The 27,180-nt window shown below is 48.9% G+C and overlaps 1 protein-coding gene and 1 long non-coding RNA gene across 5 annotated transcripts in view; one reads left to right on the top strand and one right to left on the bottom strand.

Moving 5' to 3' along the window:
• The window catches only part of LOC140407779 (uncharacterized), a 35,402-nt gene extending 8,934 nt beyond the window's left edge, over positions 1-26,468 (bottom strand). Inside the window, exon 1 of the long non-coding RNA XR_011939800.1 lies at positions 26,119-26,468. This is a non-coding gene — a long non-coding RNA (uncharacterized lncRNA). The remainder of the gene's footprint in view (positions 1-26,118) is intronic.
• Positions 1-27,180, top strand: part of LOC140407621 (coiled-coil domain-containing protein 63-like) — a 177,658-nt gene that overhangs the window by 12,835 nt on the left and 137,643 nt on the right. The window contains exon 1 of one of the 4 annotated variants that reach the window (XM_072494993.1): positions 26,374-26,464. The exons of 2 other annotated variants lie outside the window; for them this stretch is intronic. The gene's annotated coding sequence lies outside the window, so the exon portion shown is untranslated. Of the gene's footprint in view, positions 1-26,373; positions 26,465-27,180 lie in introns of those variants that run through there. One more of the 4 variants, XM_072495029.1, reaches the window with a different exon arrangement.

The following is a 27,180-nucleotide window of genomic DNA, read 5'->3' as shown; positions in this document are numbered from 1 at the left end:
GTGTCCGCCTGTTCCTCCACCGCTTGCTCCAGCTCCTTGACCTTTTTGTCCTGGACCTCTAGTCTTTGGTTCACTTGCTCCACCGCTTTCTGCAGCGGTTCTAAGTTATTCCGCTTCCTGTCTTCAAAACTTCCTTTTATGACCTGCAGCATATTGTCTTGCGCTGTTTGGATCGCGGTCCGGTCAGCCATCTTTGGTCCCGGGTCAGCTCCCACACTACTTTGTTTCTGCCCCTTCTTTTCTTGCTTTCGCTGCTTTCTGCTCTTCTTTGTTTCCATACAGCTCTGCACACTTCAATCAGCAACTTTGTGGCCCTCTTTTCTAGCGCTCAAAAGTTCTGAAAAGTCGGGAAACCAGTTTTTAAGGGGATGGAGATGCCCCCTCTTTGTCAGCAGGGTAATGTGGCCCTGCGCCACGAGAGGGGTATCTCCCCGGTCACGATACCTTCCCCAGGACCCCCACATAGTCGCTCCCCAGGACGTTTATGAATGTCCTGAAGAACTCCACGGTCAATCCGTCCAGCCCTGGTGTTTTGCCCCTGGACAGGCTGTCAAGGGCGCCGGTCAGCTCCTCCAGGCTTACAGGGGCATCAAATCTCCCGGCGCCCTTCGGGCCGACCTGCGGTAGGTCCTCCCTCAAAACTCTGCAAGCATACTTGCTGGACAGATCCCGAGAGAAGAGGGTGCTGTAGAAGCTTCGGATTTGAGCCCTGACCTCCACCGGATTCAAGACAAGTGACCTGTCGTCGGCCAGCAGCATAAGGAGCTGCTGACGGACCCAGCGCCTTTTTTCCAGCAAGTAGGAGAAGGGGGAGCTCACAGTCCATGTCCATGAGGATCTGGATCTGCGACCTAACGTACACACGTGAATCTTGCCCACATCCCATCATAGCCTCAAGGTGGAGAAGCCTCCTCGCTTCCTTCTCCAGCCGGTCCAGAAGCAATGAAACGAGCCCAGGCACCGCTCGTACCCCAGCAGCAGGTTGTTAAAGTGCGAGTACGCAGACCGTGACTGAGTGCGAGACAGGGCGAGCCCCGCTCACACCAGAGGGTGGTCCGAGCATGGCACTTACTGCACAGAAGCTGTCGGGACACGGGGCAGGTACGCCCTTGAAATGTAGAGGCGGTCAATTCTGGACGCTCCGACACCAGGCCTCACAAAAGTGAAAATGCTGAAGTCAGGATGGAGAGGCTGCCAGATTGGATTGGATTTGTTTATTGTTACTTGTACCAAGGTACAGTGAAAAGTATTTTTCTGCGATCAGCGCAACAGATCATTAAGTACATGAAAAGGAAAGAAAAGAAAAAGAAAATACGTAATAGGGCAACACAAGGTACACAATGTAACTACATAAGCACCGGCATCGGATGAAGCATACAGGGTGCAGTGTTAATGAGGTCAGTCCATAAGAGGGTCATTTAGGAGTCTGGTGACAGTGGGGAAGAAACTGTTTTTGAGTCTGTTCTTGAATGTTCTCAGACTTTTGTGTCTCCTGTCCGATGGAAGAAGTTGGAAGAGTGAGTAAGCCGGGTGGGAGGGGTCTTCGATTATGCTGCCCCCTTTCCCCAGGCAGCAGGAGGTGTAGATGGAGTCAATGGATGGGAAGCAGGTTTGTGTGATGGACTGGGCTGTGTTCATGACTCTCTGAAGTTTCTTGCGATCTTGGACCGAGCAGTTGCTTGGGTCACTGTCTGTGTGGCGTCTGCACGTTCTCCCTGTGTCTGCGTGGGTTTCCTCCGGGTACTCAGGTTTCCGTCCACAAGTCACGAAAGACGTGCTGTTAGGTGAATTGGACATTCTGAATTCTCCCTCTGTGTACCCAAACAGGCGCCGGAATGTGGCGACTAGGGGCTTTTCACAGTATCTTCATTGCATTGTTAATGTAAGCCTATTTGTGACAATAAAGATTATTAAAAATTAAAAAACAGGATTTGTGTTTTTTGTGAGGGCCATGAAGAATCCAGCACGAGTTTTAAGGATACAAAGTAATAACATTTATTTACAATAACATATATATATATAGAACAGCAGCAGCAACGTCCCTTGCTGCACACTCCTTCCTGCTGGTTCCAAACTGGCCAGCTTTATTTATACATGGAGTTTACTAATGGTTTCTCCGCCCCCCTCATTGGGGAAGCTCATACTCCCACAGGATTGTGGGAGTGTCATTAGTCCCCAACCAATGGTAAGCAGGCAGGTTATAACATCCCTCCCCCCCAAAGCCCTGGCGAAGGAGGGCGTTGGACTCGTTTTGCCGCAGGCCGGACACCATTTGCACGCGGCGCTGGATCAGGCGGTGTGTAACGAGTCGGAGACCGGCGCTTCCGTGAGGAACGGCGTAACGGTTGTACATCCACGGCCCGTGGGCACGAGGATTCCCCCTCTGATGCGTCCTGTGTCTCCATCTCGGAGTCAGAGTCTGCTGCCTCTGTCATTTTGGCGTCTCTATCTCCGCGCGGTTCTGTAACGACCTGCGCAGGCTTTGAGGCACCAGAGGAAGATTGTGAGGACTACCTTCCAATGTCTCTGGTCTCTGTGGCTGTAGCAATGAGCTCCGGGGGCGGGGAATCTTTGGAAGGGATAGTCTTCTGGACCGAACGTGGTCTACATGTTTGCGCTGGAGACGACCGTGGGCTTGCACCTGGTAAGATATAAGGCCCGTTTGGCGAAAGATTACGCCAGGAACCCCCTGGGCACCACCAGCAAAATTCCGAACGAACACTGGGTCACCGGGCACAAACTGCCGAATCGGCCGATGCAGAGAAAAACCCTGTCCCTGCCGTTCTTGTGTGCGGCGTACTTTTGCGCCAATGTCCGGGAAAACCATACTAAAGCGGGTGCGAAGTCTCCGGCCCATTAGGAGTTCTGCGGGAGCTACCCCAGTCACCGCATGGGGGGTGGTCCTATACGAAAACAAAAAGCGAGCCAGTCTCGTGTCCATTGATCCGGAAGACTGCTTTTTTAGGCCTCGTTTGAATGTCTGCACTGCGCGCTCTGCCAACCCATTTGAAGCCGGGTGGTATGGGGCAGTGCGGATATGGCGTATGCCGTTCATCTTCATGAACCTCGCAAACTCCTCACTCGTGAATGGAGTGCCGTTAACCGTGACCAGCACCTCGGGGAGGCCATGCGTACTAAAAGACAAACGCATCTTCTCAATTGTTGCGCAGGACGTTGTGCCCAGCATCTTATGCACCTCTAGCCATTTAGACTAGGCGTCGATTAATAGAAGGAACATGGATCCTTGAAAAGGACCTGCGAAATCCGCATGCAAGCGCGCCCAAGGCCGCCCTGGCCATTCCCAGTGATGTAGGGGCGCGGCCGGCGGAAGCTTCTGATGCTCCTGGCAAATGGAGCAGTTTTGGGCCATCTTCTCAATGTCGGTGTCGAGGCCTGGCCACCAGACATAACTCCGGGCCAACATTTTCATTTTGGTCACACCTGGATGCCCATTGTGCAAGTCTCTTAGTATCAGCTCCTGTCCTTTTTCCGGGACAATCACACGCGCCCCCACAAGAGGATGCCGTCTTCCACGCTGAATTCTGAAAGCTTGGAGGAAAATGCCCGCAACTCGCCTGGGAGCTGTCTATGCTGCCCACCATACAGGACTATGTGCCGAACCTTTGACAGGACTGGCTCCATCTGGGTCCACTCACGGATCTGTGATGCCGTGACAGGCAAGGTGTCCATAAAATTTAGGGTTGCAACCACCTCACCGGTCATGGGGGTCGACATGGGGCCGGTCGATAAAGGCAATCGGCTCAGTGCGTCGGCATTCGCTGTCTGCGTTCCTGGTTTGTGCTCCAGAGAATACTCGTATGCAGCAAGCAACAAAGCCCAGCGCTGGATCCGTGCATAAGCAATGGGCGGTATTGGCTTACCCTCTCTGAAAAGTCCCAGCAGAGGCTTATGATCAGTCACGATAGTGAAATGGCGGCCATACACGTACTGGTGGAAGCGTTTCACCGCAAAAACCACTGCCAGGCCCTCCTTCTCGATCTGCGCGTACTTTTTCTCCGCTGCAGTCAATGTGTGGGAGGCGAAAGCTATCGGCCGCTCGGCCCCGTTCTCCATCTTGTGGGACAGGACGGCCGCAATACCATACGGGGATGCATCACATGTGATGAGCAAAGGCTTTCCAGGATCATAGTGGGTTAGTAACCCAGACGACGACAATTGTTGCTTTACCCGCCGGAAAGCGGTTTCTTGCGGCTGACCCCAAACCCAGGTGTGATTTTTCTTTAGCAGAAGGTGCAACGGGGCCAGCGTAGTTGCCAGATTGGGGAGGAACTTCCCGTAATAGTTTACGAGACGGAGAAAAGAACGAAGATGCAAAGTGTCAATCGGGGCGGGGGCCTGTTGAATCGCGCGCACCTTCTCTGCGACGGGGTGCAAACCTTCGCGGTTCACCCGATAACCTAGGTAGACTACTTCCTTTGCCTGAAATACGCACTTTGTGCGACGTAAACGGACTCCAGCCTCCGAAAAGCATCTAAGGACAGCCTCCAGATTTTCCAAATTTCCTTCTCCGACGTCCCTGTAATCAAAACATCATCTAAGTAGACAGCGACACGTGGTAAACGTCTCAAAATGCCCTCCATAACACGTTGAAAAATAGCGCAGGCAGAGGATACTCCAAAGGGCAACCGTGTATATTCATACAGGCCCTGATGTGTATTAATCGTTACATATGGTCGGGAGGCAGGGTCCAGCTCCAACTGTAGGTAGGCGTGACTCATATCTAATTTTGTGAATGAAAGTCCGCCTGCAAGCTTCGCGTAGAGATCTTCTATGCGAGGCATTGGATATCGGTCGAGTCGGAAAGCCGTATTCACTGTAAGTTTATAGTCGCCACACAAGCGAACTGTGGCACCTGGCTTCATTACAGGTACAATTGGTGCTGCCCAGTCAGCGAAACGGACGGGCCTGATAATACCCAAACTCTCCAAACGAGTGACCTCCCCTTCTACCTTCTCGAGCAAGGCGTAAGGCACCGGGCGCGCCCGGAAATAGCGCGGCATGGCTCCTGGTTCGACTTGGATACGGGCTACGGCCCCTTTTATTTTCCCCAAACCGGGCTGGAATACATCTGGGTATCGTCCTAGCACCTCAGTCAACCCTCCAGAAACTGTTCGGAGGATGTGCTGCCATTGCAACCGCAAATGGTGCAACCAGTCCCAACCCATCAGGCTGGGCCCATGGCCGCGCACCACGATAAGTGGGAAACGCCCCTCCTGGCGTCCATAAACAACAGGGATCATTGTAGTTCCTGCAATGTCCAGTGGTTCCCCCATGTAGGTGGCCAACCTGGCCTGTGAGTCGGTTAATGTAAGGGTCTGTATACCCTGCTTGATGCGGTCGAATGTCCTCTGGGCGATCACGGAGACCGCTGCGCCAGTGTCCAACTCCATCTCAAGCGGGTGACCATTGATCCGTACTGTCACCTTAATGGGGGCCACATGGGGAGCTGCCACACAATGCAGCTGCAGGCAGTCGTCCTCCATCTCCACGTCCTCAGGAGTAGTTGCCGCAGGTTCATCCACATGGAAGGTACGGCCCCTGGGCTGGTCCCAGTTTCGGTCGGAACGACGGCGCCTCTGGCGCCCCCAGGACTGGCGTCCGCGATGGGGTCGGCGCCTACAAGTCTGACACGGACATGGCTCCTCATCCATTGGTTCTGGAGAAGGCTCCCTTCGGGGAGGAATGTCCGACGGCCACTGGCGTCGATCCGGATGTCGCCTCGCCCAAGGTACCGCAGGAGTGCGGGGGGACGTTTTCGGACGGAAGGGGTTGCGCCCCAAGGCATGCACCTCCATTCCCTGTAGCTCCTGCACTCCTCATTCTGTGCTCTCTCGGGACAATACTATTTGAATGGCCTGTTGAAAAGTCAATGTTGGCTCAGCTAACAACTTTCTCTGGGTGACCACATTGTTAATACCGCAAACCAAACGGTCGCGTAACATTTCTGACAAGGTCTCACCATAGTCACAGTCCTCCGCAATCCTGCATAGCCTGGATAGAAAGTCGGCAAGGGATTCTCCTGGTGTCCTCTCAGCAGTATTAAACCGGTAATGCTGGACTATCGTGGACGTGGTTGGGTTAAAATGTTGCCCCACTAAATTCACAAGTTCATCAAACGTTTTGGTGTCCGGCGCAGCTGGGTACGTAAGGCTCCTAATCACCCCAAACGTATGCGGGCCGCAGGCGGTGAGCAATATGACCACCTGGCGCTCGTTTTCGGTGATATTGTTTGCCCGGAAATAGTAACGCATCCGTTGTGCGTACTGGTTCCAGCTTTCCAGCGCAGCATCAAAAACATCCAAACGTCCGTACAGAAGCATGGTATAATAGAAAACAACTTCCAACCTGTATCCAACAGAAATCCAGGGAGGTGGCTTCAGCAGTGTGGGATTGTGGGATTGTCATTAGTCCCCAGCCAATGGTAAGCAGGCAGGTTATAACAGTGTTCTAAAGTTGATTTTGCAAACAATGAGGGTTTACTGGTTTTCACAAAGAATTCACCTCTTTAATTACCATAGCCATAGAATTTACAGTGCAGAAGGAGGCAATTCGGCCCATCGAGTCTGCACCGGCTCTTGGAAAGAGCACCCTACCCAAGGTCAACACCTCCACCCTATCCCCATAACCCAGTAACCCCACCCAACACTAAGGGCAATTTTGGACTCTAAGGGCAATTTATCATGGCCAATCTACCTAACCTGCAAATCTTTGGACTGTGGGAGGAAACTGGAGCACCCGGAGGAAACCCACGCAAACACAGGGAGGACGTGCAGACTCCGCACAGACAGTGACCCATGCCGGAATCGAACCTGGGACCCTGGAGCTGTGAAGCAATTGTGCTAACCACTATGCTACCGTGCTGCCCTATGTATTTAATAGTACAGTTGTTAGCTACAGCCAGCAAGGAATGAGAGTGGAGAATTGGAGGAAAACTATATTTTCTAAAGTCTAATTAGTAATAGTAATGTTAATAGTAATGTTTACAAGCGACAACATTTAGTTTAGGAAAAACTGCAGCCTGTGTCCCAACTCGCAGCAAGTTTTGTTTACCCATCAGACTTGTGTTTGCTCATCTACACGGACTGTCTGGCAATGCGTCAGTCTTAAAATTCTCATTCTGGTTTTCAAATCCCTCCCTGGCCTTGTCTCTTTTTACATATATCTATGACCTTTTCCAGTCCTACAGCCCTCCAACCTCTCTCTACTCTTCCAATTCTAGCCTCTTGTGCATCTGCAATTCTAATCGGCCCTTCATTAACAACTGTACCGGGCCTAAACTGTGGAGTCCCCCCCCCCCCCCCCCCCCCACCCGCCGCAAACTGGCTCTCCTCCTTTGTGGGGAGACAGTGCATAGTGATAATATCACTAGAATAGCAATCCAAAGGCACAGGCTAATGCCCTGAGGACATGGGTTCAAATTCCATGACAGCAGCTGATGGAATTTAATTCATGTAATAAGTTTTAGGATTTGGTGCCATGAAACTATCATATATTGTCGTAAAAACCCATCTGGTTCACGAATGCCCTTTAGGGAAGGAAATCTACTACCTTGACCTAGTCAGGCCATGGGACTCCAGACCCATAGCAATGTGGATCACTCTTAATTGCCCTCTGAAATGGCCATCTGATTCAAGGCCCTGTCAGTGATGCCTGCATCTCATGAAATAATGCAAAAAAAATCTTCTGAAAACCTACCTCTTGACCAAGCTTTAGTCACCCATCTGTGTGATTCAGAGTAAAATTTTGTTTGGTGATGCTCTGTGAAGTGCCATTGCACATATTGCTTTGTTTAATGTGCTATTTAAATGCAAGTTGTTGTCACTCTTTATCAGGATTATGTTTAATAACAAACAACAGTAATTTGTGTTCATATAGCCTAGAGTAAAGAATGCCTCAGTGTTTCACAGGTCGGCGTGAGGAATATGCAAAGTGGAGTTGTAACTCTTGGTTATTCCAATTCTAATTGACTGTATGTACTTGTGTGAACATGACTCTGAACAAAATTTTAAAATGCAAAACTGAAGACAATAATCTGATTTTTTTAATGTGTGGAAATATTTGAAATAGTGCTAACATTAACAATTACACAGAAGTAAATCATATCCTAATGTTGCCTAAATACTGTTTTAAATTGGGCATGTTTGAGAGATTACAAATTTAACTTAATGTCTTCAAACCATTCAAGCAGGGAAAGAAATTGAACAGACTATAGTGTCTAATTAAAAATACTTATCAATTATCATTAGAAAACTGGTAACATAGGGCAGCTCGGTGACGCAGTGGTTAGCACTGCTGCCTCACAGCGCCGAGAACCTGGGTTCAATTCCGGTCCCAGGCCATTGTCTGTGTGGAGTTTGCACATTCTCCCCGTGTCTGCGTGGGTCTCACCCCCACAACCCAAACATGTGCAGGGTAGCTGAATTGGCTATGCTACATTGCTCCTTAATTGGGGGAAAAAAAGAATTGGGTACTCTAAATTGAAAAAAAAAGACAACTGGTGACATAACTGCACAATTGCCAATCCGTATAAATTGTATCAAAATCTAAGTATATGCATTTTAAGTAGACTCCCTTGCAGTGCCATGAATGAACTGTGTGCTGTGATTCAACAACAACATCTTGCATTTATATTGCATCTTATACATCCTGAGGCATTTAAAAAAGAGGCAAATATTAAACAGGTCAGGTGTGGAACATGCGGGCAGCACGGTGGCACAGTGGTTAGCATTGCTGCCTACGGCGTTGAGGACCCAGGTTCGAATCCCGGTCCTGGGTCACTGTCCGTGTGGAGTTTGCACATTCTCCCCGTGTCTGCGTGGGGTTTCACCCCCACAACCCAAAGATGTGCAGAACAGGTGGATTGGCCACGCTCAACTGTCCCTTAATTGGAAAAAATAATTGGGAACTCTAAAAATTTTTTTTAAAGGTGTGGAACATGGAGCAGGTTGCTGCAGGATGCGTGCATGTTAATCACATAATGCTTAACAGAACCAATTTCTACACACTACTAGCATCTATATAGCACCTATCAGATCATTAGGCTGTTCAAAATCATGGTCAATTAATTAATTTTGAAGTGTTGTTACTGTTGTTTTGTACTGTGGGCGGCACGGAAGAATAGTGGTTAGCACTGTTGCTTCACAGCGCCAGGGTCCCAGGTTCGATTCCGGCTTGGGTCACTGGCTGTGCGGAGTCTGCACGTTCTCCCCGTGCCTGTGTGGGTTTCCTCCGGGTGCTTTGGTTTCCTCCCACAGTCCAAAGATGTACAGGTTAGGTGGATTGGCCATGCTTAAATTGACCTTAGTGTCCAAAAAGGGTGGGGTTACTGGGTTGCAGGACCTAGGGTGGAGGTGTGAGCTTGGGTAGGGTGCGCTTCCCAAGGGCCGGTGCAGACTCGATGGGCCGAATGGCCTCCTTCTGCACTGTAAATTCTATGATTCCATTTAATAGCAGTAGCCAATAATGTACACAGCAAAGTCATACATTCAGCAAATGAGATAAATGCTCTTTGGCAGTGATTTATTGACGTTGGCGGCACGGTAGCACAGTGGTTACCACTGTTGCTTCATGGTGCCCAGGGACCTGGGTTCAATTCCTGGCTTGGGTCACTGTGCGGAGTCTGCATGTTCTCCCCATGAACAAAGAACAAAGAAAAGTACAGCACAGGAACAGGCCCTTTAAAGGGTTAATATGGACATGCCGAATTTCCTTAGTTTCCTGAGGAAGTATAGGCGCTGTTGTGCTTTCTTGGTGGTAGTGTCGACGTGGGTGGACCAGGACAGATGTTTGGAAATGTGCACCCCTAGGAATTTGAAACTGCTAACCATCTCCACCTCGGCCCCGTTGATGCTGATAGGGGTGTGTACAGTACTTTGCTTCCTGAAGTCAATGACCAGTTCTTTAGTTTTGCTGGCATTGGGGGAGAGGTTGTTGTCGCTACACTACTCCACTAGGTTCTCTATCTCCCTCCTGTATTCTGACTCGTCGTTATTCGTTATTGGGCCTTCCAAAATGTATTACCTCACATTTGTCCGGATTAAACGCCATCTGCCATCTCTCCGCCCAAGTCTCCCAACGATCAAAATCCTGCTGTATCCTCTGACAGTCCTCATCGCTATCCGCAATTCCACCAAACTTTGTGTTGTCCGCAAACTTACTAATCAGACCAGTTACATTTTCCTCCAAATCATTTATACATACTACAAACAGCAAAGGTCCCAGCACTGATCCCTGCGGGACACCACTAGTCACAGCCCTCCAATCAGTAAAGCATCCTTCCATTGCTACACTGCCTTCTATGACCTAGCCAGTTCTGTATCCATCTTGCCAGCTCACCTCTGATCCCGTGTGACTTCATCTTTTGTACCAGTCTGCCATGAGGGACCATGTCTGCGTGGGTTTCCACCGGATGCTCCAGTTTCCTCCCACAAGTCCCGAAAGACGTACTTGTTAGGTGAAATGGACATTCTGAATTCTCTCTCAGTGTACCTGAACAGGCGTCGGAGTGTGGCGAATAAGGGATTGTCACAGTAATTTCATTGCAATGTTAATGTAAGCCTTCTTGTGACACTAATAAAGATAATTATTGTTATTAATTCATAGCCAATGAATTGTAGTTAATATTGTAATGTAAATAAACATGGCAGATATATTTTGTCCAGCGAGATCACAAACAGCAACATGCAATTGTTTAGAAATCTCTCGGTTTGTGAAGAACTTCAACTGTATTACAATGCAACAGAACTCCACAACAAGGTTTCAAAAATGCAAACTTTGACATTCAAACTTTTAGTGAAGTGTTAATTCTCCACTATTTTGATTTTGTTGTTTTTCCTTTCCAGTTACATTTCTGAAATAACTGGTGTATGGTTAGATTACACTCTATGTACTTTGGTAACAGCTGCGGCAGGCAGGATTTACGACATAATCATTGGTAATGTCGCACATTTGCAATAAATGCAATGAAGAGATCACCAGATGGTATGAACGGAGGAGCAAATAAATTATAAAACACACATAAAAAGTCTGTGAAAGATTAAAATATACAGTTCATGTTTAAAAGATGTAAGAGATTATGAAATTTATTTGGAGCTCATTGATGTTTAATTCCACCAGGATGACTTGGCTCCACTATTATAATCTTGGACCAAACATGGTCAAAGAGCTGAATTCCAGAGGTGAGGTGAGAGTGACTGCCCTTGGCATCAAAACAGCATTTGACTGAACGTGGCTTCTAGCAAAGTTAGTAAAATTGGAGATTAGTGTGATTTGGAGGGGAAACTCTCCATTCCCTGGAGTCATATCTAGCAGAAAGGAGGATGTTTGTGATTGTTGGAGACATCACCTCAATCCCAAGATATGTCTGCAGGAGTTCGACAGGACAGTGTCCTCATCCCATCTTCAGATGACCTTCCCTCCATCATCAGGTCAGAGGTGGGCACGTACGTTGATGATTGCATTGTGCTCAGTTCCATTCATAACCTGTCAGATAATGATGCCATCTGTGCCTGCTTGCACAAAGATCTGGACGACATTTATTTATTTATTTTAAATGTAGAGTGCCCAATTCATTTTTTGACAATTAAGGGCCAATTTAGTGTAGCCAATCCACCTACCCGGCACATTTTTAGGTTGTGGGGGCGAAACCCACGCAAACACGGGGAGAATGACCCAGTGACCCAGAGCCGGGATCGAACCTGGGACCTTGGCGCTGTGAGGCAGTAGGCTAACCACTGTGCCACCATGCTGCCCTTGGACAACATTTAGGCTTAGGTTTAGATATCCCCGCTCCCTCTCATCTCCCTTGCATGCAAAAGCTCATTACCATCTGGCCTGGCAGGACTTCAGCCTATACTCGAGCACAGCCGGCGTGAGTGGACACAGCCTGCCAGAGTCATGCCCGAGTTAAGAACCCGAATGCCCTGAGGAAAAAGCTCTTCAGTTGGCCGGTGAGGAGCAGGACCACACCTGAGCAGAGGGCGAGAGGGAAGGAGGGGGGTGGGGGGGGGACAAGAGACAAAAGTGAGAACTCTCAACACATGCAGCCATGGAGTAAGTTTCACCCATTAGTCTGCCCCTGTGGTACACTAATGGCACCTCGCTTCCCTTGCAGGTAATCAGTCTAACAGTCCGGATCATCCTCACACCGCCTGGAGACCACAGAACCGAGATGCTCCAAGCATCTCGGAGACGAGTATTGAAGAGCCATCACAGCTGTCACCCGCACCATCCACCAGTGCAGATACACACACCTCGGTGGGAATAATTAGCAGGCAGGCTTCTGGTTCACTCACTGGTGAGCACGCCATAGCTAAAGATCCACAGCAGGCAGAGTCAGGGACGTCCCAGGGATCTGGCACTCTGAGGGATGCCGGAGCCCAGGACTCTGCTGAACCTCAGGCCAATGATGTGCCCCTGGGTATGGTCGCCCCAATGCTCCTGGAGCTACAAAGGCAGAGTCGCAAGCATCAGGATAGAATGACAGTATCCCTCCTCAGACTACAAGACCGGCTGGAAGAATCCCATCACCTACTACCTGAGGAGATGATGCCGTCTCTCCAATGCAACAAGGCCAACACTGCGAGGGTGGCGTCTGCAGTGGAGACCTTGGTGCATGGCGTACACCCCATGGTGGGGAGGATGTACGCTCCAGGTTTTCGTTCATGACCTCCACGACTCCATGGTGCAGGGCTTCAACTGCATGGTGCAGGCACGAGTGATGTCTCACCCATCTCCCATGCAGTAGCCACACCACTGCTGACGCTGTTCCCCATCCGCAACCCCCAATCCATGAACGGTCCTCCCCGAACATCAACGAGCAGGCCTCTCAAAGCCCCAGCATTGTCTAGTTATGAGGAAAGTCTGCCCACCTTTTCAGTAGGATGAAAAACACACTGGGATCCCTGACCTCGGAGGAGGAACCAGAAGCTGAGATATGTCAGCTTCTCTGGACCCCTAGATCAGCCCATTTAGTGGCAGGTTGCACTCAGCTCTCTGTCAGGTAGGAGTCAGACATTTTGCAGAGGATAAGTGGAGTATCGTTCTGTCCTCACTGCAAGTTATCACCATTTTCCTAGAGCGTCCGGCCAATCGCTGCCCATATATGTTCCGATCATCAAACCCAAATGTGATTCCAACTTTTTTGATCAACATAAATAACCAAGGAAACAAAATCAAGTGAACTGAGAGACAAAAACATAGATAGCAGAGAATGGTTTTCATTCATTGACCACTGAGTTGTGCACACTTCCGCTGACTATTGGGTGCTAATCACTGACACACTCATGCATTGCAATGCTGACTAAATTGGCACAATTGACTCGTCAAGGAAGGTCAGGTAGCCCCCACTCTGAGTGAGAGTCTTCAACCCACATAAGGCTGGGAAGCACCCCTTGGCAGAGTCCCGCACTTTGCCCATGCATCATGGCATCGCACGGGACCCCGTCCAGGAACCTCATAGTCGCCCCTGAACTGAATCTATGGATTCACCTGCTCTCATCCACGTTTTGGCTGCCACTCCAGAAGGGCAATTCCTCACAGGTGACATTGCCACAAGCCCAGCAAGGGGACCCAAAAGTGCTGCAAACCAGCCGCCAGAGCCCTTTAAACCTCGGTGATCACAGCCATGAAGGGCCCCTAAGGCCTGTGAGCAACCCCCTCCCCTTGCGATGCCGAGACCGAACCACCACCCCTGACCCCTGGATTACACTTAACTGGGTCCCCTCCGAACTCTCCATTGTCCCCTCTGCAACTGAAGATGACCTGAGCATTCACCTCTGATATTCATTTTGGAGGTGAGATCGCCAGGTTTTCGTTTTTATACTGTTGTAAATCATGCCGGTGCCCGATGAATATTCAGCGAGAGGTCTCACTCATGAGATGCTAATGTACTGAAATGATGTTCCAGACCTTCCGTGGTGTCGCCATTCTCGCTGACGTCTAACGCGGGCTGAAAATCGCCCCCTTGGATTCCAGATATGAATCCAATAAATTGATATTGCACTCACTTCAAGGCCTACCTAACGTGCATTATCCAGAACTGAACTGCACTTCAGTGATCAAACCAAGGCTTTAATAGCATGACTTCTAGTCCCTTGTATTCTAGTCCTCTAAATTTAAATGCCTGCATTTGTGTTAACTTGTACCTATCCATGACATTTTAATGATAGATACATGATCGTACCCCAGGCGTCTTTAGACTGCCACAGCTTCTAGCTTTTCACCATTTAGAAAGTAATCTGAACTAACTTTACTGGGTTTAATATGATTAATCTCACACTTGCTCATATTAAAAGCCATATGGCAATGTTTTACCCATTCAAATAATCCAGTCATATCTTTTGTAATTTAGTGCTTCCATCTTCACTTGTTGTGAGAGGAGAAAAAATCTGATTGGAGAGATTCAAACTGGTGAATGTAAGAAATTGTCTTTTTTTTTTGCAATAATGTTATTATAGCGTTGGATGACAGAGTTTATTGCATCAACCATTTAATTTGAAAATTATACATGTAGCAGGAAGAGAAAATTGTAGATTCTTTATCACAACTTTGAGATGTGAAAAGAAAGACTGAAATGGACTATACTGAAGTTTAAATTTGCATCCATGAATATGATGAGATATGTATCTTACAGTATAATAGTAGTGTTTAGTAATGAGTAATATTTAAAGTTGAAAAGGCTTTGGAAAATGAAGCCACCGTTTTACACTGCTGGTCCATTTTTCTAAGGGGGAGGTGTGATGAATGTAAGAAAGTCATATTTTATATTGTTTGCAGTAATGTTATTAAAATCTGGGTGAAGATGCATTCAGATAGTGTGACTGCTGGAGCAGTGATTAAGGTGTTATAAAAGTGAGATAATCATTGATTTGCAGGTAAAGCCTTCTGTTCATAGATTTTGAGAACCATTTACTTGTTTACAGATAGCTAGATAATCGAATATTGTTTAGGTTTGAAGGACCCTGAGGTGTAGATAATTTGTGAGGGGCATTGTGTTTGGTCCTGGCTAAACAAATCAAGAGCCATCTTGTAAGAAGAGACTAAAGAATGCCTTATGCTTTGGGTACAGATGATGTAGTTATTGGGAGGAGCCAAGTCTATGCAGTCAGTAGGTTCTAAAACTCTAGTCTGAACAGATGTGTTTCCGTTTATCCTGAAAAATTCTCTCTCCAAAGATTCTCCACAGAGAAAGCAAGGCCTGTTTGTTAACTTTATTCAAGAGTGGTATTTAATATATATAGGTTTGCTTAATTGGAATATGGTGGCAGGTTTAGGAAGTAAGTTAAGATTTCTTCTTTTATTTAAGAACGGTTGTAACTGTTAACTGTAAACCAATTCTTTGTTGTTAATGTGATTATTTCTGTGATTAAATTAAAGTTTTTTTTAACATAAGATTCCTATTGGTCAGTGTTATCACTCCTGTGGTGCAATAACAGTTCCTCACTGTTTTAGAAATTGAAAATAGAATCCACAGAATCCTTACAGTGCAGAAGGAGGCTTTTCAGCCCATTGGGTGTGATCCTCCGAAAGACCAGTCTACCTAGGCTCACTGCCCCATCCTATCCCTGTAACCCACCTAACCTGCATATCTTTGGACCCTAATGGGCAATTTAACATGGTCAATCCACCAAACCTGCATATCTTGGGATTGTGAGAGGAAACCAGAGCACCCAGAGGAAACCTACGCAGACACAGGGAGAACTCCATGCGGTCACCCAAGGCCGGAATCGAACCCAGGTCCCTGGCGCTGTGAGACAGCAATGCTAGCCACTGTGCCACCATACCACCTGTTGGTTTCCCGTCCGGGTTCCTAACAAAGCATTGAATTTCAAGAAAGGTGGAAATAGATTTGATAGGGGGCAGCAATTGGAAATAGTGTAAGGTATCATCACCGAAGTCTCAGTCAAAATCAGATGTCACTGCACTCATCCACAATAAGTTTGTGACCAGCAAGAGTCTGATTCTTGAATAAGAAGGTAATCTGGAGGGAAAAGCAGAGAGGTGGAGTTCATTAAGGTTATTGTAATAAAGGTTTTGGTACAACAATTAAAGCTTTTACTTCAGGAAGAATGTAAGTGCAGAACTTATCCCAGATGATAAAATATCTACAATGCATTGGGAGTTGGCGTTAGCAGATTCCAGGAGACAGATTTTTTTATCCATCAAAACATTATTGTTCTAGGCAGCACCATATGATTTACTTGAGAACAGATTGAATTCTCATCTCAAAATCACTTACTTCTGGTTAATGTGCTTTTAACATATCAATTTCACATTGCATCCCTGTTTGCGTAAACATTATTGGTACTAATCTGAACCTGGGGCTTTCCAGAAAATGAATTTTAGAATTTTATTTATTGTCACGAGTACCGAGGTACAGTGAAAAGCATCGGGTGAGCATACGGAATGTGGTACTACTCAGTAGAGAAGGTATGTGAAGTGATCAATTCAGTGCATAAGAGTCATACAGGAGTCTGGTAACAGGTGGGAAAAGCTGTTTTTGAACCTGTTAGACTTTTGTATCTCAAGCCCGATGGAAGAAGTTATAAGAAAGAATAACCTGGGTGGGAAGGGTCTTTGATTATGCTGCCCGCTTTCCCAAGGCAGCGGGAGGTGTAGATGGAGTCAATGGATGGGAAGCGGGTTTGTGTGATGAACTGGGCTGTGTTCATGACTCTCTGCAGTTTCTTGCGGTGTTGGGCTGAGCAGTTGCCAAACCAGGCTGTGATGCAGCCTGTTAGGATGCTTTCTATGGTGCATCTGTAAGAATTGGTAAGAGTCAATGGGGACATGCCGAATTTCCTTAGTTTCCTGAGGAAGGATAGGTGCTGTTGTGCTTTCTTGGTCGTAGCGTCGACGTGGATGGAGCAAGACAGATTGTTGGTGATGTGCACACCTAGGAACTTGAAGCTATCAACAACTCCACCTCGGCACCATTGATGCAGACAGGGGTGTGTACAATACTTTGCTTCCTGAAGTCAATGACCAGCTCTTTTTGCTGACATTGAAGGAGAGATCATTGTCATTAATTATGCCACTAGGTTCTCTATCTCCCTCCTGCGCTCTGACTCATCGTTCGAGATCTGACCCACTACGGTCGTGTCATCAGCAAACTTGTAGATGGAGCTGGAGCCAAATTTTGCCGCACAGTTGTATGTGTATAGGGAGTATAGTAGGGGGCTAAGTACATAGCATTGTGGGACCCCGGTATTGCGGACGATCACGGAAGAGGTGTGGTTATTTATCCTTGCTGATTGTGATCTATGAGTCAGGAAGTTGAGGATCCAGTTGCAGAGGGAGAAGTCAAGTCCTAGGTTTTGGAGCTTTGATGTGAGCTTGGCTAGGATTATGGTGTTGAAGGCAGAGCTGCAGGAGTCTGATGTCGGAGTCCTTGTTGTCGAGATGCTCCAGGGATGAGTGTAGGGCCAGGGAGAAGCGTCCGCTGTGGACCAGTTGTGACAGTATGCACATTGCAGTGAATCAAGGCATTCTGGGAGTATGGCTTTGATGTGTCACATGACCAACCTCTTGAAGCACTTCATAATGATAAATATCAAGGTCACCGGATGGTACTTGTTGAAGCACGTTACCTGGTTCTTCTTTGGCACCAGTATGATGGTGGCCTTCTTGAAGCAGATGGGAACTTCGGAAAGGAGTAGGGAGAGGTTGAAGATGTCCAAAAACACACCCACCAGTTGGTCTGCGCAGGATCTGAGGGACTCTGTCAGACCTGTCGCTTTCCGGGGGTTCACTTTCAAGAAGGCCGATCTGACTTTGGAAGTTGTGACGGTATTGGTGTGGCCGAGGCTGCTGTGGTAGTTGACAGTGGTTTGATGGTTTCCTGCTCGAACCGAGCATAGAATGCATTAAGTTAATCGGGGAGGGATGCTCTGCTCCCAGAGATTCTACTCAGCTTTGCATTGTCGGCTGTTATATTGTTTAAGTCTTGCCACAACCGATGAGAGTCCCTCATGGTAGACTAGTACAAAAGGTGAAGTCACACGGGATCAGGGGTAAGCTGGCAAGGTGGATACAGAACTGGCTAGGCCATAGAAGAGTAGCAATGGAAGGATGCTTTTCTAATTGGAGGGCTGTGACCAGTGGTGTTCCACAGGGATCAGTGCTGGGACCTTTGCTCTTTGTAGTATATATAAATGATTTGGAGGAAAATGTAACTGGTCTGATTAGAAAGTTTGCAGACGACACAAAGGTTGGTGGAATTGCGGATAGCGACGAGGATTGTCGGAGGATACAGCAGGATTTAGATTGTTTGGAGACTTGGGCGGAGAGATGGCAGATGGAGTTTAATCCGGACAAATGTGAGGTAATGCATTTTGGAAGGTCTAATGCAGGTAGGGAATATACAGTGAATGGTAGAACCCTCAAGAGTATTGAAAGTCAAAGAGATCTAGGAGTACAGGTCCACAGGTCATTGAAAGGGGCAACACAGGTGGAGAAGGTAGTCAAGAAGGCATACGGCATGCTTGCCTTCATTGGTCGGGGCATTGAGTATAAGAATTGGCAAGTCATGTTGCAGCTGTATAGAATCTTAGTTAGGCCACACTTGGAGTATAGTGTTCAATTCTGGTCGCCACACTACCAGAAGGATGTGGAGGCTTTAGAGAGGGTGCAGAAGAGATTTACCAGAATGTTGCCTGGTATGGAGGGCATTAGCTATGAGGAGCAGTTGAATAAACTCGGTTTGTTCTCACTGGAACGAAGGAGGTTGAGGGGAGACCTGATAGAGGTATACAAAATTATGAGGGGCATAGACAGAGTGGATAGTCAGAGGCTTTTCCCCAGGGTAAAGGGGTCAATTACTAGGGGGCATAGGTTTAAGGTGAGAGGGGCAAGGTTTAGAGTAGATGTACGAGGCAAGTTTTTTACGCAGAGGGTAGTGGGTGCCTGGAACTCGCTACCGGAGGAGGTGGTGGAAGCAGGGACGAGTGACATTTAAGGGGCATCTTGACAAATACATGAATAGGATGGGAATAGAGGGATACGGACCCAGGAAGTGTAGAAGATTGTAGTTTAGTCAGGCAGCATGGTCGGCACGGGCTTGGAGGGCCGAAGGGCCTGTTCCTGTGCTGTACATTTCTTTGTTCTTTGAGAGTCCCTGTTGTTAGTCTGTGCCTCTAGCTTAGTCTGATATTGTTTCTTGGCATCCCTGATGGCTTTGCGGAGGTCGTACTTGGATTTCTTGCATAGGTCAGGGTCTCCTGTCTTGAACGCCTCAGACCTGGCCTTCAGTAGGGAGTGAATCTCCCTATTAAACAATGGTTTCCAGTTGGGAAATGTACATACTACCTTCTTTGGTATGCAACCTTCTGTGGTGAATGTATAATTACTGATAATTCACCAGTGCACTGTGTTATGCTATTAACCCTGTGGGCTCTACCTATGGGCCATTGTATGGCTTCACCCACAGGGTATATGTTGGGGCATGTACGGGCTCCGCCCATGGCTCCACCCCCTTCACAGGCAGTATAAGAGCTGCTGACCTGCGGGGCCGCCTTCAGTGCTGTACCGGTCACAGGCAGGCTCAGTTCTAAGCTGATTAAAACTACGGTTTACTTCTCCACGTGTCTTCGAGTGAATTGATGGTCGCATCAATTTAATCAGCTTAAAATACTACTCTGGAATCAGCCCTCAAACCTGACAGACTGGAACTCGATCCACAGGCCGTGGAGGCGAAATAAATTTTTTCACATTGGCTTCGATGCTTCAAGGCCTATCTCGCTGCGTCGTCCAAGCCATCCATCACTGACGAACAGAAGCTGAGCCTCCTCCACGCACGGGTGAGCTATCGCATTTCTGCCCAGCTCGACGAAGCCCCTTCCTATACAGAGGCCCTTGCACTACTCGAACGCCTCTATGTGTGGCCTGTGAACGAGGTATACGCGCGACACATCTTCACCACTCGCCGCCAGCGCCCCGGGGAGTCGCTAGATGATTACCTACACGACCTCAAAGCCCTCGCGCGCAACTGTAACTACCAGGCCGTTACAGCCACTCAGCACATGGAGCTCGCCGTCTGAGACGTTTACGTGGCGGGGGTCCAATCAAACTATGTGAGACAGCGCCTGCTCGAAAAAGTAACCAAGGACCTGGACAACACGATAAAACCGGCTACCTCTCTGGAGGCCGCTTTTCAGAGCCTTACTGCGTTCCCGGCCGATCACGCGATCCCCCCGTGGGCCCCCGACCCGAGACTACCCCAGGCCTGTGCCGCGCGGCTACCTGCCCATCATGGGGGGGCTACCCTGCTACTTTTGCGGCCAGTCCCAACACCCCCGACTGCACTGCCCGGCCCGCAACGCGAACTGTAGCAGCTGCGGGCGAATAGGACACTTCGTCAAGGTCTGCCTGGCCAGGACTAAGAACTCAAACTCACAGACCCGATCCACAGACTCACAGGCCCGCAGACCCCGCAAGGTGGCAGCGTGTCTGCCGACTCCACTTCCGCATAACATTTGCGACTCATGGGGGCCGCCATCTTGGCCATCCTCCCCCATGCGGCCGGCCAAGTGCGATCAATGGGGGCCGCCATCTTGGACGCCATCCTCCTCACTGCCCGCCACACTCGACCAATGGGGGCCGCCATTTTGGCCGCCATCTGCTACGCCGCTCGGACGCGTACGACCTACACGGACAGCCATCGCGGGGCCGCCCCAGCACCTCCGATCACGCCGCTGGCTACCCACACCTCAGCGCGGTCACCCTGGAGCAGTCGCGACCTAAGCACCTCCGGAGCTCCATGATGGCCGTCCGGGTTAACAGGTACGAGACACCTTGCCTTTTCGACTCCGGGAGCACAGAGAGCTTCATTCACCCGGACATGGTAAGACGCTGCTCGCTCCCAATATTCCCGCGCAACAAACCGTATCCCTCGCCTCTGGGTCGCACTCGGTGCAAATCCAAGTGTGCACTACTGCAACCCTAGCGATACAGGGCACTGAGTACGCTAATTTTCAACTATATGTGCTCCCAGACCTCTGCGCTCCTCTCCTTTTGGGACTCGACTTCCAGTGCAACCTCAGGAGCCTAACTCTTAAGTTCGGGGGGCTCCTGCCCCCGCTCACCATATGCAGCCTCGCGTCCCTAAAAATTGCCTCCCCGCCCCGCTCTTCGCAAACCTCACCGCCGATTGCAAGCCAGTAGCCACCAGAAGCAGGCGGTATAGCATGCAGGACAGGACGTTCATTAGGTCCGAGGTCCAGCGTCTTTTGCGGGAGGGGATCATAGAGGCCAGCAATAGCCCCTGGAGAACTCAGGTGGTGGTCGTCAAGACCGGGGAAAAGTTCCGGATGGTGGTTGATTACAGCCAGACCATTAACCGGTTTACGCAACTCGATGCGTACCCCCTTCCCCAGATTGCAGACATGGTAAATCAGATCGCGCACTACCGCGTGTTCTCCACGGTGGATCTGAAGTCTGCATACCACCAGCTCCCAATCTGCCCGGAGGACCACCACTACACGGCGTTTGAGGCAGACGGCCGCCTTTTCCATTTCCTCCGGGTCCCCTTTGGCGTCACGAACGGGGTTTCAGTGTTCCAACGAGCGATGGATCGAATGGTGGACCAGTACGGGCTGCGGGCCACGTTTCCGCACTTGGACAATGTCACCATCTGCAGCCATGATCAGCAGGACCACGATGCCAACCTCCACCGATTTCTCCAAACTGCCCAAAAACTCAACCTCACCTACAACAAGGAGAAATGCGTTTTCCGCACAACCAGGTTAGTCATCCTCGGCTACGTCGTGGAAAACGGGGTCCTAGGGCCCGACCCTGACCTTATGCACCCTCTCCTACAACTCCATCTCCCTCACTGTCCCAAGGCCCTGAAGAGGTGCCTTGGATTCTTCTCCTATTATGCCCAGTGGGTCCCCCAGTATGCGGACAAAGCCCGCCCACTATTTAAGGCCACCCTCTTTCCACTGGCAGCCGAGGCCCGCCAGGCCTTCAACTGCATCAAGGCGGACATCGCAAAAGCTGCGATGCGCGCGTGGACGAGTCCGTCCCCTTCCAGGTGGAGAGCGACACCTCAGAGGTCGCTCTTGCTGCCACCCTCAACCAAGCAGGCAGACCGGTAGTGTTTTTTTCACGCACCCTCACCACCTCCGAAATTTGACACTCCTCGGTCGAAAAAGAAGCCCAAGCCATCGTGGAAGCCGTACGGCACTGGAGGCACTACCTCGCTGGTAGGAGGTTTACCCTCGTCACCAACCAACGATCGGTTGCCTTCATGTTTGACAATACGCAGCAGGGCAAGATCAAGAATGATAAGATCTTGAGGTGGAGAATTGAACTCTCCACCTAAAGCTACGATATAGTATATCGTCCTGGGAAGCTCAACGAGCCCCCAGATGCCCTGTCCTGCGGCACATGCGCCAGCCCGCAAGATGACCGACTACGGGCTATCCACGATGACATCTGCCACCCGTGGGTCACCCGGCTCGCCCATTACATCAAGGCCGGCAACCTGCCCTACTCCACCGAGGAGGTCAGAGCTATAATCAGAGCCTGCCAAATCTGTGCGGAATGTAAACCGCAGTTCTATCGACCGGATAAGGCCCACCTGGTAAAGGCATCCAGGCCCTTTGAACACCTCAGTATCGATTTCAAAGGGCCCCTTCCCTCCAATAACCGCAACACGTACTTCCTATACATCATAGATGAGTTCTCCCGCTTCCCGTTTGCCATCCCCTGCCCTGATATGACCACCCCCACTGTCATTAAAGCCCTGCATAGTGTCTTCACCCTGTTTGGTTTCCCCAGTTATTTCCACAGCGACAGGGGCTCATCGTTCATGAGCGACGAACTGCGTCAGTACCTGCTCAGTAAGGGCATCGCCTCGAGCAGGACTACCAGTTATAGCCCCAGGGGAAACGGGCATGTGGAGAGGGAGAACGCGACGGTCTGGAAGACCGTCCTACTGACACTGCGGTCCAGGAATCTCCCAGTTTCTCACTGGCAGGAGGTCCTCCCCGATGCGCTCCACTCTATTAGATCCCTCCTTTGCACGGCCACAAACCAGACTCCTCAAGACCGTTTGTTTGTTTTCCCTAGGGGAGCTACCTCAGGGGCCTCGCTTCCACCCTGGCTGATGACACCGGGTCCAGTCCTCCGTCCGAAAACATGTTCGGAGCCATAAGACCGACCCCCTGGTAGAGAGGGTCCAGCTCCTGCATTCCAACCCACACTATGCGTACGTCGAACACCCCGATGGCCGGCAAGATACCGTCTCCCTCCGGGACCTGGTGCGCGCAGGCTCCAACACCACTCCCACTATTGCATCCCACACACTATGTCCCGTTCAACCGACCATGTTCAGCGGCCACACCCCTATATGGTTCCCACGCTCCCTCCCACCCGTCGCACCGGTCCACAGGAATGAAGCTCCGGAAGAGCGCTCCCGGAGTCCACTCCTGTGCCTGCTAGGGCCCACTTCCACAGCCACCCGAAGCGGCTGCAACACCAGTGTTTCGGCGGTCGCAACGTACGATCCGGGCACCGGACCGACTGAATCTATGAGCCCGTCACCCCCGCTGGACTTCATTTTTTAATCAGGGGGTGAATGTATAATTACTGCTAATTCACCAGTGCACTGTGTTATGTTATTAACCCTGTGGGCTCTACCTATGGGCCATTGTGTGGCTTCACCCACAGGGGATATGTTGGGACATGTACGGGCTCCGCCCATGGCTCCACCCCCTTTACAGGAAGTATAAGAGCTGCTGACCTGCGGGGCCGCCTTCAGTGTTGTACCGGTCACAGGCAGGCTCAGTTCTAAGCTGATTAAAACCACGGTTTACTTCTCCACGTGTCTTCGAGTGAATTGATGGTCGCATCACCTTCTACACACTTACTGATGAAGTCTGGAACGGTGGTGGCATACTTGTTCAGGTTGGCCGCTGAGTTCTTGAATATAGACCACTCCACTGACTCCAAGCAGTCGCGTAGGAGCTCATCTGATTGCAGCACGGTAGTGCAGTGGTTAGCATTGATGACTCACGGCGCCGAGGTCCCAGGCTCGATCCCGGCCCTGGGTCATTGTCCTTGTGGAGTTTACACATTCTCCCTCTGCGTGGGTTTCACCCCCAGAACCCAAAGATGTGCAGGGTAGGTGGATTGGCCACAATAAATTGCCCCTTAATTGGAAAAAAGAACAATTGGATACTCTAAAATCTTTTTTGAAAATAAATTTGGAGTACCCAATTACTTTTTTTTCCAATTAAGGGGCAGTTTATCGTGGCCAATCCACCTGCACATCTTTGGGTTGTGGGGGCGAAACCCACGCAGACACAGGGCGAATGTGCAAACTCCACACGGACAGTGACCGAGGGCCAGGATTCGAACCCGGGTCCTCAATGTCGTAGTTCCAGTGCTAACCACTGCGCCACATGCCGCCATTTGTACGACCTTCTTAACCGGATTCTGCCGCTTAAGTTTCTGCTTGTATCCCAGGAGACGGAGCACCGTCTTATGGTCCGAATTTGTGAAGTGCGATCAGGGGATGGATCGGTAAGCCCTTGATGTTTGTGTAGCAGTGGTCCAGGATTTTGTGGTGGGACAGGAGATGTGTTGGTGGAATTTTGGCAGTATACTCTTGAGGTTGACAAATGTAGACGAATCTTTCCTTTGGGTGGTTGGATTCATATAACATATTGCAAACAGAAACTAACACACATTTTACAAATAATGATTCAGATCAGACAAACAAATCATTCCTTTTTAAATCTCATAGGAATATTTGTTCAGACAGAAATAGAATCAATATGACGGTATTCTTTGCCAAACCCAGCATCGTCTTTGTAAAGCCCTAGGGTTAAAATATTAATCATCACATACCATACCAAGTCTTATTTCTGTCACGATACCTATGAGTGCAGATATTTTAAGCTGATTAAACCATAATATATAATGCTGGAATCTGAGTCAAAGCAAAAAATGCTGGAAAATCTCAGCAGTTCTGACAGTCTTTGTGGAGAACAGAGTTAACGTTTTGATTCTGGATGACTCTTCGTCAAAGCTAGAGAGAACTGGAAATAGGATGAGATTCATATTCTGGGGGGGGGGGGGGCAAGGAACAGAGGGCTGGATAGGAGGCTAGGGAAAGATGGGCAAAGATGTTGCGGACAAAAAGACAAAGGGAATGTAAATGGTGGTGATCAAGGCTAAAAAGGTTGGCATATTAAGAGATCAGAATGTGTTAATGGCAGAACAAAGTAAGCAGTGTGCCAAGGACAACCTGGAACAGGGAACAGATGGTCCTAGTGAGGGAAAAACAGATGGATGAAAGTAGATTGAGAGAAATACAATAGTGATCTGACTTTCCCCTTTTCTTTCATTATTTTATCTAATTATACACAACTATACTGTGTGCAACAGATAAGAATATTATGCCCAGGTGTTTAAAATTCTAGTTTTTAGATAGTCATTGAGTTACAAATTACAGTTAACTCTATCCTGCAATTGTTTCTATAAAGATGATTCTATATGGGCGGCAAGGTGACACTGCTGCCTCAGCGTTATGGACCCGGGTTCAATTCCAGTCTTGGGTGACTGCGTAAAGTTTGAACTTCCTCCCCGTGCTTGTGGGGGTTTCCTCCGGATGCTCTAGTTTCCTAAATGTGCAGATTAGGTGGGGTTATGGAGAGAGGGCATGGAAGTGGGCCTAGGTAGGGTGCAGTCTTTCAGAGGGTCGGTGCAGACGTGATGGGCTGAATAGCCTCCTTCTGCATTGGAGGGACTCTATGATTTTCTGGTTCTTTGTTAAGACTATGGATGTGGGGTTGGGTATTCATATCAGGATTTTTCTTTTTGAGCTGTGGATTGAATAACGCACATTTGGCAATATGCATAGTACCTTTTTAAAAAATAGATTTAGTGTACCCAATTCATTTTTTCCAATTAAGGGGCAATTTAGCGTGGCCAATCCACATACCCTGCACATCTTTGGGTTGTGGGAGCGAAACCCACGCAAACAAAGGGGGGAATGTGCAAACACCACACAGACATTGACTGAGAGTCGGGATCGAACCTGGGACCTCGGTGCCGTGAGGCAGCGCTGCCCTACATAGTACCTTAACACACCAATGCATCTGTGCCAATTCTCATTGTTCAAATGTGTCGGAAATGCTGTAATAGAAGTTTCATCATCTGCAAGGAGCGTCACGACAACTCCACTTTCTTTCGTGTAAAAAGCTTTCCATTCTCTGAATCAAGCTCCAGGACTGCATTTTCTCGCGGCCTGGTTCTCCAAGCCGCAGTTGCCATGGCCGCTTTGAAATGGAGACGTTGCCCACCCGTCACAGTGACTCAGTAACCATGGCAACGCCATAGGCCGCAGGAACATCCAACTTTGCGACGAAGCGTGAAGTTCGCACTCTTATGAGATCTTCTCTCAACTTCATATTTCTTCCACTTTAATAGCACTAAAGTAAGGCTTTGTGGTGCGATAACACCAGCTACAAATTTATCTTTACATCTACCTAAATGTTTTAAAATATATATATTCTGGGCAATCCAGAAGCGCCGGTAAAAGTTCTGTTTTTGACACTGCACGAGGGAAGATGTGAATAGCAAACATGCTGCCCTGTATCAGATGTCACTGCGCCGATATAAAATGATCCATGGCTATTCGGTGCTCGCCTGCCGTTCTTTTCTCCTCACCTGACTCTCTCTCCCTCCTGTATGATACACCCCTGCGTCACTCAGCCACCAGTAAATTTACCCGTTTTAACAGTGCGTCCGTGGATCTGCTATTCAACTGACAGCAGCTTCACTGTACACACAGGAATTATGTCCATTCCCGGGGTTAATACTCCAGGCGAGCTCCAATCGACTCCTAGTTTTGGACTCGACCACTGGTGGAAGCATATTATCCAAGTCTACCTATCAAAGCCCTCCACAATTTTAAATATCTCCATTAGGTCACTCTTTGCTCTTTTATTCCCCAGAGAAAAGAACACAGCCCGCCCAGTCTTTCCTGATGATCAATCGCTCAGTTCTGACTTCAACCTTGTACATCTTTTTTGTACCTATATCATTTTGTGTAATATGGAGATCAGAACTGCACTCTTCAGTATGGTATAGCCAAGACTCGATGTAATATAACTCTCCAGTTTTTCGATTCCATTCTACTAGAAATGTACC

This window comes from Scyliorhinus torazame, chromosome 1 (assembly GCF_047496885.1).
Source record: "Scyliorhinus torazame isolate Kashiwa2021f chromosome 1, sScyTor2.1, whole genome shotgun sequence".
Classification (NCBI taxonomy): domain Eukaryota; kingdom Metazoa; phylum Chordata; class Chondrichthyes; order Carcharhiniformes; family Scyliorhinidae; genus Scyliorhinus; species Scyliorhinus torazame.
Note: the sequence above shows the minus strand (reverse complement) of the source record. Positions and strands in the feature narration are given on the sequence as shown.